General features: G+C 47.4%; 1 protein-coding gene across 1 annotated transcript in view; it reads right to left on the bottom strand.

Moving 5' to 3' along the window:
• LOC142007381 (putative tRNA methyltransferase 9B) overlaps window positions 1–11,936 on the bottom strand; it is a 50,850-nt gene extending 38,914 nt beyond the window's left edge. Inside the window, exons 1-3 of the mRNA XM_074984042.1 lie at window positions 11,872–11,936; window positions 11,059–11,325; window positions 10,423–10,613 (exon numbers count right to left, since the gene is read on the bottom strand). The gene's annotated coding sequence lies outside the window, so the exon portion shown is untranslated. The remainder of the gene's footprint in view (window positions 1–10,422; window positions 10,614–11,058; window positions 11,326–11,871) is intronic.
• Window positions 11,937–14,766: the final 2,830 nt, after the last annotated feature.

Here is a 14,766-nt window from a genome sequence, read left to right on the forward strand (position 1 = left end):
CTGGTTCTCAACCAGGGATACACATACCCCCAATGTATGCAGAGGTCTTTGGGGGTACAGCAACTAGTCTAGATATTTGCCTAGTTTTACAATAGGCTGCATAAAAAGCACTAGTGATGTTAAATCAAATTAAAATTTTCTATACACATTGACTTGCTTATACTGCTCCATATGATATACCCTGAAATCGAAGAACATGACGGCCATACTAGGTCAGATCAAAGGTCCATCTAGCTCAGGGTCTTCAGCATTCCCAGCTTATTGATTGGGAGCCAATTATGGGTCACCATTAGATTTTCTAAGGGTCGCCAGCTGTGCGGCTTTGAGCCACATGTGGCTTTTTAAGGAGCCATTTGCCGCTCCTGCCACTGCTGCTGCTCACTCCTCTAGCTCCCAGTCCCTGCCCTGCCATGCTGAAATTGAACTCAATTTATTTGGTTTTAGAGCTAGCAGGAGGGATCTGGCTGTTAAACCAGTTGCATTGGGTCCCCTTTCAGTGCAGCAGGGCAGGGAACTGCCCACGCTGCAGGTGGGGGAAGGAAGTAGAAGGGCTGGAGAGAGCTGTGTAGAGGAGGCAGTGGTGGTGGCTCAGCAAAGGAGCAGCAGGGGGCAGCAGCAGCATTCATGTGAGGTAGTTGGGGGGCAGTTTGGGGCTGCGAGGGGTTTAAGCCTGGGGGTTGGGGGGGCTGTTTGGGGCTGTGAGGGGTTTAAGGCTGGGGGTGGGGCAAACAAGAGATTTATAAAAAAAAATTTCCTGGGGAGAACACCCACTCCCCTCACACGCCGGGTTTCAACTGCCTTGGGTCATAAAGTCTTACTGAATTGTTAAAATGGGTCACCGTCTCAAAAAGGTTGGGAACCGCTGCCCTAGAAGGAGTGAACAGAACAGGTAATCATAAAGTGATCCACCCCTCTCTTGTCATCCATTTCCAGACTCTGACACTCCTACCCATCCTGGCTAATAGCAATTGATGGACCTAACCTCCATGAATTTATCTAGTTCTTTTTTGAACTTTGATAAAGTCCTGGTTTTCATGACATCCTCTGGCAAGGAGTTCCAAAGGCCTACTGCGCGCTGTGTGAAGAAAAACTTCCTTTGGTTAGTTTTAAACCTGCTACCCATTAATTTTATTTGGTGACCCCCCAGTTCTTATGTTACAGGAACAAATAAGTCACTTTTTCTTATTCACTTTTTCCATACTTGTCATGATTTTATAGATCTCCATCATATCCCCCCTTAGTCTCCTCTTTTCTAAACTGAAAAGTCCCAGTCTTTTTAATCTTTCTTCATACAGGATACATTCCAAACGCTAACAATTTTTGTTGCCCTTTTCTGAACCTTTTCCATTGCCAATATATCCTGACACGAGGTGACCACATCTGTCCACAGTATTCAAGATGTGGGCATACCATGGATTTATAGGCCGTGTCTACACTAGCCCCAAACTTTGAAATGGCCACGCAAATGGCCATTTCGAAGTTTACTAATGAAGCACTGAAATGCATATTCAGCGCTTCATTAGCATGCGGGCGGCCGTGGCACTTCAAAATTGATGCGCCTCGCCGCCGCGCGACTCGTCCCGACGGGGCTCCTTTTCGAAAGGACCCCGCCTACTTCGAAGTCCCCTTATTTCCATGAGCTGATGGGAATAAGGGGACTTCAAAGTAGGCGGGGTCCTTTCGAAAAGGAGCCCTGTCGGGACGAGCCACGCGGCGGCGAGGCGCATCAATTTCGAAGTGCCGCGGCCGCCCGCATGCTAATGAAGCGCTGAATATGCATTTCAGCACTTCATTAGTAAACTTCGAAATGGCCATTTGCGTGGCTATTTCGAAGTTTGGGGCTAGTGTAGACGGAGCCATATAGTGGCAATGGGATATTTTTGTCTTTTTCTCTATCTCTTTTTTCACCTTTTTGTTGTAAGTATAATATTTATATTCCAATTGATTTATTATTATATGATAAAAATGAGAATACACATTTTTCAGTTATCGTGCTGTGACATGGTTGCATTTTTATATCTGACTTTGTAAGCAACAATTTTCTAAGTGAGGTGTCACCTAAAGGCACGCAACAAAATCAAACTCCAGAAAGGGGTAAGTAGTTTGGAAAGGATGAGAGCCTCTGACCTAGAAGAGTACCCACAAACAACAGATGACTTCACACAGATCACTTTCTCCTCTAGGAAAACAGACTGGTGAAAGCTGATTGTGGGGACAGTTAGAATGCTCAACTCCCAAAATACACTGTGATCCAGCCACCTCAAAGATCTCTTTGCCATTCACATGAACAGTGGCATTTAACAAATACACTACAGCAGATCAAGCCCAGGTTCAAACCTGCCAAAACCAGCAGCAATGAATTCCCTTTAGAGTGCAGTTAGTTGTGATTTTTGTTGCTACTAAGCACCAGGCTGAATCTAGATCCTGCAGCCTTGGATTTCATCTATTTCACCAAACATTTCCATGAAGTGGCTCAAATCACGTGACTATAAACTTCCTAACTTGGACCAATAAATTTATCAATACCAGATCACCAGGCCCATACGCTTCAGAACCCAAGATTTCTGAAAGCATTAAAAATGTAAAATACCAGAGCTGCTAACTCTGGTATGTAACCAATCCCTTTAATCAGCTTCTGTAAAGATAACTGGAAGATAGCTAAACTAGGCTTCAGAGGTGGCTCTGCCAATCACAGCCAGTAAGCCTAACTTCTGTACCAGGCAAAGTGGTTTGGACTTTAGTAGTGCACATCTTTATCAGACACTTAGAAGGACAGGCAGAGAAAAAATGGTGGAAGTGTTGCCTTGTATATTAAAAATGTATACACTTGGACTGAAATTGACATAGAATTAAGAAAGAGGCTTGTTAAATGCTTCTGAGTAAAGATAAATGGGGTAAAAAACAAGGGAAACTTCATGATAGTAGTTTACTACAGACCAACTAGCCACAAAGAACAGTTGGATAAGACTTTTTTAAAAAAAAAACAAAAACAAAATCATGCAAAGCACAGGACTTAGTGGGGCTGTAAGACTTCAACTACCTAGACATCTGTTGGGAAATTAATGCAGCAGGGCAAAGGTCAATAAGTTCTTAGAATATATTGGAGATATTTCAGAAGGTGGAGAAAACTTGGGGGTGGGGGTGGGGAGGCTGTTCTAAAGACATGATTATTACAAATAGAAAGGAAATGGTTCAGAGTTTGAAAAGGGGAAGGCAGTTTGGGAGAAAGTGATCAGGAGATTATAGCATTCAGGATTCTCAGGCTACGTCTACACGTGAAGCCTACATCGAAGTAGCCTATTTCGATGTGGCGACATCGAAATAGGCTATTTCGATGAATAACGTCTACACGTCCTCCAGGGCTGCCAACGTCAACGTTCAACATCGACGTTGTGCAGCACCACATCGAAATAGGCGCAGCGAGGGAACGTCTACACGCCACAGTAGCACACATCGAAATAAGGGTGCCAGGCACAGCTGCAGACAGGGTCACAGGGCGGACTCAACAGCCAGCCGCTCCCTTAAAGGGCCCCTCCCAGACACAGTTGCACTAAACAGCACAAGATACACAGAGCCGACAATGAGTTGCAGACCCTGTGCATGCAGCATGAATCCCCCGCTGCAGCAGCAGCAGCCAGAAGCCCTGGGCTAAGGGCTGCTGCACACGGTGACCATAGAGCCCCACACGGGCTGGAGAGACAGCGTCTCTCAACCCCCCAGCTGATGGCTGCCATGGAGGACCCCACAATTTCGACATTGCGGGACGCGGATCGTCTACACGGTCCCTACTTCGACGTTCAACGTCGAAGTAGGGCGCTATTCCGATCCTCTCATGAGGTTAGCGACTTCGACGTCTCGCTGCCTAACGTCGAAGTTAACTTCGAAATAGCGCCTGACGCGTGTAGCCGCAACAGGCGCTATTTCGAAGTTAGTGCCGCTACTTCGAAGTAGCGTGCACGTGTAGACACAGCTTAAGTCATGGTAAGAGGGATAACAGCAAAATAAAGATAATAGATTTCAAGACGCTTCCAGCAAACTCAAGGACTTGGTAGATAACATCCCATTGCAAGTCAGTTTAAGGGGAAAAACAGTTTAGAGAACTGGCCATTTTTTTTTCAAAGAACCATTACCATGGCCCTGAGAGCAAACAATCCCTCTGCTTTGGAAAGACAGCAAGTATGGCAAGAGACCACTTTCTCTGAACCAGGAGATTATCAATGATCTAAAAATAAAAAAGTCCTACAGAAAGTGGAAACTAGGTCAAATTACAAAGGATGAACATAGCACAAGTATGTAGGGGCAGAGAGGGAGTGCTAGTCTCCGTACTTTCAAAAAAAAAAAAAAAGGCAGTCAAATAGCACTTCAAAGACTAACAAAATAATTTATTAAGTGAGCTCACCTAATAAAATTATTTCATTAGTCTTTAAAGTGTTACTTGACTGCTTTTTTTTTTGGTATGTACGGGCAAAATTAGAAAAGCCAAGGTGCAAAGCAAGATCAACCTATAGACACACACAAAGGGTAATAAGAAAATATTCTACAAATACATTAGATGCAAGAAGACAACCCAGGATAGGGTATGGCTATTGCTCAATGGTGGTGGTGGGAATAATAACAGAAAAGGTGGAAAGGGCAGAGGTTCTTCATGATTTGTTTTGGTTTTCACCAACATATGAATGCCAGTGAAAATGAGGTAGAGCCAAATGCTGTAACAGGAAAAGAACAAATTAAAAATCACTTAGACAAATCAGATGTCTTTAGGTCATCAGGGCCTGACGAAATGCATCCTAGAATACTCAAGGAACTGACTGAGGAGACATCTGAGCCATTTGCTATTATTGTTGAAAAGTCATGAAATATGGGAGATTCCAAAAGACTGGAAAAGGATAAATATCATGCCAATCTATGACAAGGGAAATAAGGACAACTTGGGGAATTAAAGACCAGTCAGCTTCACTTCCGTATCTGGAAAGATAAAGGAGCAAATAACGAAGCAATCAATTTGCAAATATCTAGAAAATAATAAGGTGATATGTAACAGCCAGCATGGATTTGTCAAAAACAAATAGTGTCAAACCAACCTGATAGCTTTCTTTGAGAGGGTAACAAGTCTTGTGGATGTGGATAGACAGTAAACATGGTATATCCTGACTTCAGTAAAGCTTCTGAAACTATCTCACATGGTCTCAATGGAGCCACTATGAGGTGGATGCAAAACTGGTTGGAAAAATGTTCCCCTAGAGTAGTTATAAATGGTTCAGTTACTCTGGAAGGACATAATGAGCAGGATCCCACAGGAATTAGTTCTGGGTTCAATATTAGTTCAGTTCAATGTTTTCATCTATTATTTAGACAACGGCCTAGAGAGTATGCTTATAAAGTGTGTGGATGATACAAAGCTGGGAGGGGTTGTAAGTACTTTGGAGAATACGATTAAAATTCAAAATGATCTAGACAAACTGGAAAAATGATATGAAGTAAATAAGATGAAATTCAACCAAGATGAATGCAAAGTACTTTATTTAGGAAGGCGCAATCTGTTTGCATGTACACAATGGGAAATGCTTTCTAGGAAGGAATATCATGGAAAAGGATTGGGTGGAGGGTTGGGGGGGTCACAGCAGACAACAAATTATTGCAAAAACAAACATCATTGAGACGTATTAGCAGGAATGTCATAAGCAAGGCATGAGAAGTAATTCCTCTGCTCTGCACTGATGAGGCCTCCACTGGAGCACTGTGTCCAACTGTGGGTGCCACATTTCAGCGAATATGGAAACAACTGAAAAAGTCCAGAAAAGAGCAACATAAATTATTAAAAGCTCTAGAAACACGACCCATGAGACAAGACTGAAAAAAACCCTGGATTTGTTTAGTCTGGAAAAAGAGACTGAGAGGCAACATGATAATCATTTCATGTCTATAAAAAGTGACTACAAGGAAGAAGGAGAATGACCTTTCTTCTTAACCTCTGAGGACTGGTCAAGAAGCAATGAGCTTCCATTGCAAAAAGAAAGGTTTAGATTGGACATCAGGAATAACTTCCTGTCAAGGGTGACAAGGCACTGGAATAAATTACCTGGGGAGGTTGAGGAATCTCCATCACTGGAGATTTTTAAAAGCAATTTAGATAAATACCTGTCAGGAACAGTCTAGATAATACTTAGTCCTGCCATGAGTGCAGGCTACTAGACTAGATGACCTCGAGGTCCCGTCCAATCCTATGATTAATGATAACCAAATTTCTATATTAGATTGTTAGGGAAAAAAGTCTTAAAAAAAATGCAGGATGAAATACTTGACATGCTACAGGAGGAGTAATTTTAGGGGGAAGATGATGTAATCTCAAATATATTGCAGAGAAAGAGAAATATAAAGGTAAACCTCTCTGAAGAACTTGCCACATTATTTCGAAGACTTGCAACTGGTTTATTACACATAGGGCTTGTTTATATTAGCTCCCTACTTCGAAGGGAGCATGGTCAGTAGGGTGTTGGGAGTTTGTTAATGAAGTGGTGTGGTGCCTATGCAGCACTTCATTAAGCAAATTCCCACCCCCCACCGTGTTAAACTTCGAAGTGCCAGCTTGCGTCTAGCAGCGGCTCACCTGCCGGTACTCTGAAGTGTCCGGGGCACTTCGAAGTCCCTTTACTCCTCAGTACTTTCAGGACTCACTTTACTCCTCAGTAAAGGGACTTCAAAGTACCCCGGGCACTTCAAATTACCAGCGGGTGAGCCGTGCCTAGATGCGAGCTGGAACTTCAAAGTTTACCACTTTTGGGGGGGGGAGGGTGGAATTTGCTTAATGAAGCGCCGCATATGCATCACAGCACTTCATTAATGAACTCCCAACACCCTACTTACCATGCTCCCTTCGAAGTAGGGAGGTAGTACAGACAAGCCCATAGTATAATAACTTGTAGGCTGGTATCAGCCAAAGGGAGTGGTGGAAAATTATGTTTAAAAGTAGGAGTTTAAGTTTCAAGTTTGCACTTGCTGAGCACACCTTAGTTTCAAAGCATGATTATCCTAAAACTTGTTGCTATTTGAGAGCTGCTAAAAAATATTCAACAACGTAAGAAAATGGGTATGTATGTGTTGGGTAAAAGTGAGAATCAAAGGCTTGTTTTATGTGTTTTAAAAATAGCAAGAAAATTCAATCACAAAAATTAACAAGTATTCTGTGTGAAGATGTCCTCCCTGGAAGAAGAAAAGGAAAATTAAAGGATTTAGGAGTACTTGCCAGCTGGAAGAAAGCAGCAGCATCCAATTAGGGAATAACCACTTTAGGACTGTGGCTGCTTGTCTCTGCCCAACATAAAGGCCCAAACCAGAGAGGCATTCTGGGAATGAAGTTCCTACATGGGGAAAGTCAGTCACTGAGGAAGAGGCTGCTTCTGGGGTAATTATATTTCGAATGTATGCTCATTTGGAAATGTAAGTGCTTTATTTAGTACACAAACTCAAACCACTACTTCACGCAAAAAAAATCTGCTCTTCTGAAGGATTGGGTGAAAATCAAAATTAAGAGGCATGCAAGGCCAATTCAGCATTATTTACCACATAATCTTTAACCAAACTTAGCATAATTTAATGGAAAATTCAATTAAATGTGTGCTTATTAAGCATCTTAAGATTCATTATAAACTGCTGTTTTCTTAAGTGATTTGTTATTACCTTCCATGTTTTATGAAATTACAACTGTCCTCATAAGATGAAAGTCCCCACAAAGCCTAAGTGACTTCATTTTGTTCGGGGAACAACCACAGAAATGGCAATTCATCAACTCACTAACCAGCTCAGCTAGAACGCAATCCTAGATCATGCCACTCGGGGTCTGGGAGAGTTAGGTCGACTTCTGGATCAAGAGCAGAATTTTTTCCTATGCGTGTGACAACTTCATTTTTCTGAAAGATTTTTAAACTGTTTTTAAATAAAAAGGTTGGATATTTTTTCTTTTCAATCTTAAGAAATAACTCTCCACTTTAGACAGAAGCCAATGATGTCCATTTGACTCAGCTATGGTATGATACAATGTGGACTGTAAAGTTGGGGATTGTTAATGTAGTGGGTTTCCTTTTGAGGCTTAGAATCTTTTAGAGAAATATCTTCCACTGGTATCACAGATCTTCCAAACCTATCAGTGATCTTCCAAACATAATGGCTGCGTCTACACTACAGTTCTGTTTTGAAAGAGAACACTGAAAGATGGTCTTTGTAAATGGAGCGTCCACACACACCCGCGGGGACCGAAGGTTCGGTCAGTTCTTTTGAAAGGCCCCCCCAGCACAATTTTGAAAGAGAGCGTCCACACATCAGGGCACTCTTTCAAAAGAGTAGGGACAGGAACCACAGGCAAAGTCACATGGCGGACGAGCTCTTCTGCCCCCCACCCCCGCCCCGTACCTCAGCCTGCACACTCTGAGGGCCAGCAACCCTGTCCCCAGGCAGCATGAGAGCGAGAGAAAGACAGTAAGAGTGAGAGAGGCAGTGGAGGTGCCATCCCAAGCCCCCATGGACCCCGAGCAGCATCCCTCCTCCATTGCAGCTGTAGCCAGTGCCCTGGCTGCGGTCCTGGCCACCATGCTGCAGCGGCTCTGGGTGGCCACCGCAATAGCCACCCTCCTGGATGCCATCCTCAGGGCGCAACGTCCCCAGCCAGTCCCCTGGGTCATCCACCGCCTGTGGAGCTTCCCCACAAGCAGCGACTGGTAGGACCGGCTGGAGGACTGGGGCAATGACTGGTGGCTATAGAACTTCTGGATGACCAAGCGGACATTCCTGGAGCTGTGCGACTGGCTCGCCCCAGTCCTCCAGCACTGTGACACACACCTGAGACCGGCGCTTCCTGTGCACAAAAGGGTGGCCATCACCCTATGGAAGCTGGCCACGCCAGACAGTTACTGATCTGTCGGCCACCAGTTCGGGGCAGGCAAAGCCACCATCAGGACCATCCTCATTGAGGTAAGCCATGCACAGCTCACACCCAGACTGCATGCAGAGGGTGGGGGGGGGGCAGACTGGCAACAGACACCATTGGGAAAAGGGCGGGCACCCCAGGGCCAGGAGCAGGGATGGGGACAGGCACCCTGGGGCCAGGGGTGGGGATGGGGACAGGCATGGGCAGGCAAGCCCCACCCCACAAGCCTGCTCCCCAATGCCCTGCAGGTCATCCAGGGAATCAACAAGGTGCTCCTGAGGCAGCTGGTGCACGTCAGGGACCTGGACGACGCTAACCAGGGATTCCAGGAGCTGGGCTTCCCTAACTGCTTTGGGGCCCTGGATGGCACTCACATCGCCATCCAGGCCCCGGACCACAGCCGCGGGACCTATGTGAATAGCAAGGGCTACCACTCGGTGAGCCTGCAAGCCCTTGTTGATGCCAAGGGCTGGTTGTCTACGTGGGCTGGTCTGGCCACAATAATGACGTGAGGGTCTTCAGGAACTCAGGGCTGGGACGTTGTATGGCTGAGGGGACCTTCATTCCTTGGCAGGAACTCCCCATCAGGGACATGACGATGCCACCCTGGATAGTGGCGGACGCGGCCTGCCCCCTGCAGGCCTGGCTGATGTGGCTATAAAGTGGGCACACCCAGCCAAACCAGGACCTTTTTAACGAGCGGCTGAACCGCACCTGGAACACTGTGGAGCGGGCGTTTGGCCACCTCAAGGGGTGTTTTGGATGTCTCCACACCAGGCTGGACGTGGGCCTCCCCAACGTCCCAGCAGTGGTTGGGGCCTGCTGCACCCTCCATAACCTGGTGGAGGTGAAACACGAGCCCTATATGCAGAGGTGGGCCGCTGAAGTTGGGCACGGGTAACAAACAGCCCCCAGGACCCCTCACCCTGCACACACACCAGCACACATGCATGGGGGACTCAGGGTAAACCATAAAAATAAACTGTTCAGTATATGGAAAAACTGTACCCCTCATTATCCAGGGGAAACTATATACATGTGTGGGGGAAGGGTGAATGGGGAGAACTATTTACATGGGAGGGGGGAAGGTGAACAGGAAGAACTATTTACATGTGAGCAGGGAGAGTGGACAGGGGGCCAGGGTGGGGGACCTCACACCTCCAGGGGGCTCGATGGCCGGGAGCCAAGTCACCCACACCCATCCCTTCCTCCATGTGTCCGGGGGCCCTGCCAGGGCCGGGCCAGGGACAGTGGCACAGGGAGGTAGGGAGGCAGCTTGGGCGTGGTCCCCGCGCCTGTGCTGGGCTTGGCATGGGTGGGGAAGGAGCTGGGGGTTGGCAGGACCTCCTTATCTTCCCACATGGCGAGGAGGTCCTGCAGCTCGGCCTCTGTCCAGGAGGAGGCCTGATGTTTGGGGGGCTGGTTCCCCTCCTGGGAGGACTCCCCCCGGTCCCTGGATGGCCCCTGCTGCTGGCCATGGTGCCGGAGGTTCTGCGGCTTACCCCAGGGCGCCGTGGCTGGGAGCTGTGCAAGTGGCAGCGTGGGCTCCCTGCTGCCTGCATGCTCTCAGCTTCCTGCCTGAGGGCTTCTGGGAGCCTGTGTGCTGAAAGGCAGCCAGACACTGGAGCCATAGAGTTCCGCCCGTGCTGTGAGCAGCGCCGCCACCTGAAAACTGATCGTGGCCACAGAGAACCTGCAAAAAAAGCATTGAGTACTTCAGCTTTTCCTACATCCTCTGTCATTAGGTTACCTCCCTCATCCAGTAACGGCCCCACACCTTCACTGATAACCCGTTTATTGTTAACATGCCTGTAGAAACCCTTCTTGTTATTCTTCACCTCCCTTTCCAGCTGCAATTCCAGTTGTGCTTTTGCTTTCCTGATTGCTACCTGGCATTCTCCAGCCGTATGTTTATATTTCTCCTGAGTCAACTGTCCACGTTTCCACTTCTGGTATGCATCCTTTTTGAGTTTAAGATGACTAAGGACTTCCCCATTAAGCCAAGCTGGCTGCCTACCATGTTTGCATTTCTTACTATGCAGCAGGATGGTTTGTTCCTGTGCTTTCAGTAAGACTTCTTTAAAATACTGCCAGTTCTCTGCTCTCCTGAAATCAAGGGTCTGTATGTTACTGCTCACCTTTTTTCCTTTCGTCCGAATCCTGAAATCTACGATCTCATGTTCGCTGCAGCCCAGGTTTCCTTCCACTTCTATTTCTTCTACTAGTTCTTCCCTGTTTGTGAGCAGCAGGTCAAGTTGTGCACAGCCCCTGGTCGGTTCCTTCACCATTTGTACCAAGAAGTTATCCCCAACATTCTCCAAAAACTTCCTGGATTGTCTGTGTGCTGATGTGTTGGTCTCCCAACGAATATCTGGATGATTGAAGTCTCCCATGAGAACCAGGGCCTGTGATGTGGAAGCTTCACTTAGTTGCCTGAAGAAAGCCTCATCTATCTCCTCTCCCTGGTCTGGCAGTCTATAGCAGACACCAACTGCAACATCACCTCTATCAGAGAGGTAGCCGTGTTAGTCTGTAGCTTTGAGAACAAGAAGTCTTGTGGCACCTTATAGACTAACTGTTACTTCCGCCTCTAAGTTTAACCCAAAAACACTCAAACTGGATTTTTTCCTTCCTCGTACTGGAGCTCTGAGCAATCATACTGCTCCCTCACATAGGGTGCAGCTCCTCCCCCTTTTCTCCCGTCTGTCCTTCCTAAACAGTTTATAACCTTCCATAACCAGGCTCCAGTTATGCGAATTGTCCCACCAACGCTCCGTTATTCCAACCACCTCATACTTCTTTGACTGTGCCAGGGCCTCTAACTCCTCGTGTTTGTTCCCTAGGCTTCTGGCATTAGTGTACAAGCATCTTAGAGAAGGAGCCGATTGGCCCACTTTCTCCTCTTCACCCAGGACACCCACTTGATTGTTCCCTCCTCCTTCCCTACTTACCTCAGGGCTTGTGTCACCTTCCCCCGATGAACCTAGTTTAAAGCCCTCCTCACTAGGTTTGCAAGTGCTCTTTCCCCTCTTGGTGAGGTGGATCCCATCTCCTCCCAATGACAATCCAATTTAAATTTCTAAGGGTTCTTCAGTATGTGGCACTTCCAGATAGAAATGTGGATCCAACACTCCTCTTAGCTACAATTCAAATAATGCACACCTGAGCTAGGCCTTGTGAGTGCACTTGCTCACGCAATCACTAGAACAATATAAAATCAACACAATGCACAATCAATGAATTAAAAGCTGACTGTTTGATAGGTCTCAAATTGTAGTTGTAAACAGGGAATAATCATCAAGCAGGTGTGTTTCCATTGGGGTTCTGCAAGGATTTATTCTTGGCTCTGTGATATTTAACATTTCTTATTAATAACCTGGCCAAAAATACAAAATCATCTCTTTTTGTTTTTAGAGCACACAAAAACTCTGGGGCTGTGTCTAGACAAGCAAGTTCTTTTGAAAGATTTTTCAAAAGAAAGGGGCTCTTTCGAAAGAGCCCATGGAGTGTCTACATACCAAAATCATTCTTTTCAAAGTACATTAAAAGAATGTTGTGCTCCTTTCGAAAAGAGAAGTTACTCACCGTAGTAATGGTGGTTCTTCAAGATGTGTCCCCATGGGTGCTCCATGTTAGGTGTCGGGCTCGCCCTGGCGCCGCAGGTCGGATCTTCCAAGCAGTTTCTGCCGGACCACGCATGCACCAGTGCGCGCCGCTCCCTTGCGTGCTCCGGGGCACGTGCGCGATCTGGTCCCCGCCAGTTCCTTGACCAACCGCCTCGGATGCTCCTGCAAAACCCTAAACAGAGATCCGAAGCGGGGAGGATGGGCGGGTGGTGGAGCACCCACGGGGACACATCTCGAAGAACCACCGTTACTACGGTGAGTAACTTCTCTTTCTTCTTCGAGTGTTCCCGTGGGTGCTCCACATTAGGTGACTACCCAGCAGTAACCCAAAATAGGAGGTGCGTAATCAGATCATGTGCAGCTTGTCCCCAAGAGGACCGCTGTCGAGAGACGGGTATCCTCTTGGAATACATTGTGAAGGGCGTAGTGCTTGGCGAAGGTGTCATAGGATGACCAGGTCGCCACTCTGCAAATGTCTTTTAGCGCAACGCCCTTGAAAAAGGCTGTTGATGCCGCCACCGCCCTAGTGGAGTGAGCCCTGGGCGTGGCCAGTAAAGGAGTCTTTTTGAGTTCATAGCACATTTTTATGCAGGATACAATGTGCTTCGAGATTCTCTGCGAAGAGAGACCTTCTCCTTTCGATTTGGGAGCGAGAGAGACTAGGAGTCTATCCGTTTTCCGGAAGGACTTGGTCCTGTCTATATAGAAGGCTAGCGCCCTCCTCACGTCCAGGAGGTGTAGGCGCGCCTCTTTGTTAGAGTTATGGGGCTTTGGATAAAACGAGGGTAAAACAATAGGTTCGTTAATATGAAACTCAGAAGAAACTTTAGGAACAAAGGCTGGATGCAGCCGTATGGTTACCGCCTCCTTGGAAAATACTGTGCAGGGTGGCGTTGCCATAACTGCCGCAAGCTCGCTCACCCTGCGAGCTGACATGATTGCGAGGAGGAAGGTCGTCTTTATCGTAAGGAGGAGGAGGGAAACCGTGGCTAAAGGCTCGAACGGTGGTCCTGTTAGCGCACTAAGCACCAGGTCCAAGTTCCACGAAGGTGGAAGCAGTTTCCAAGGGGGGTATAGGTTTACCAACCCTTTGAGGAACCTGGTAACCATGGGATGGGCGAACACCGTGTGCCCTTCCTCTTCGTGTCTGAACGCCGAAATGGCGGCAAGGTGGACCTTTAACGAGGATAGTGAGAGTCCTCCTCTCTTGAGGTCCAGTAAATACTCTAATATTACAGGTATAGGCACCGAAAGGGGGGCTAACTGTTTGGTAGAACACCATGCCGTGAAGCGAGTCCACTTCTGCTTGTAGGTCTTCCTGGTGGAAGCCCTCCTGCTACTTACTAGGATTTGTTGCACTTCCTCCGTACATGTGCTCTCTAGGGAGCTGAGCCATGGATTAACCACGCTTGTAGTTGCAGGCCTTGGGGGTGCGGATGCACTATGGACCCCTAGGCTTGCGTGAGCAGATCCGGCGCCACCGGGAGGGGCATCGGTGGACGGTCCGACATGCGCAGGAGTAGGGGGAACCATTTCTGTCTATCCCACGTTGGGACTATCAGGATCATTCGGGCTCCTTCTCTCCTGGCTTTCTGCAAGACTTTGTGGATCAGCACTGTGGGAGGAAAAGCGTAAAGCAGGGGGCCCCCCCTCCAGGAGATCACAAATGCGTCCCCCAGGGACCCCTGTCCCAGTCCTGCCCTGGAGCAGTATCGTGGGCACTTCTTGTTGTGTTGAGTGGCAAACAGGTCTATCTGGGGAAAGCCCCATGCGTGAAAAATCAGTCGTAGCAGATCGGGACGGATCTGCCACTCGTGCGTGAGTGCGAAACGCCTGCTCAGCTGGTCTGCGTTCACATTGTGAGTGCCTTAAGTACGAGGCTTTCAAGGTTATATTGTTGGCGATGCACCAGTTCCACAACCGGACTGCTTCCACACATAAGGCACGGGACCGAGCTCCTCCTTGCCGATTTATATAAAACATGGTGGAGGTATTGTTTGTACTGATCCCTATTACTTTGCCTTGTATATGGTCTCGAAAGTGTCTGCAGGCGTTGAACACCGCTCTGAGCTCCAGTATATTTATGTGCAGTGACTGTTCCATGGAGGACCACAGTCCTTGCGTCACCTCTTCGCCCATGTGTGCTCCCCATCCTATGTGGGAGGCATCTGTAGTAAGAAAAACCGATACTTGTGGTTGGTGGAAGGGTACCCCTGTTAG

The sequence above is a fragment of the Carettochelys insculpta genome, chromosome 1 (assembly GCF_033958435.1).
Source record: "Carettochelys insculpta isolate YL-2023 chromosome 1, ASM3395843v1, whole genome shotgun sequence".
NCBI lineage: Eukaryota > Metazoa > Chordata > Testudines > Carettochelyidae > Carettochelys > Carettochelys insculpta.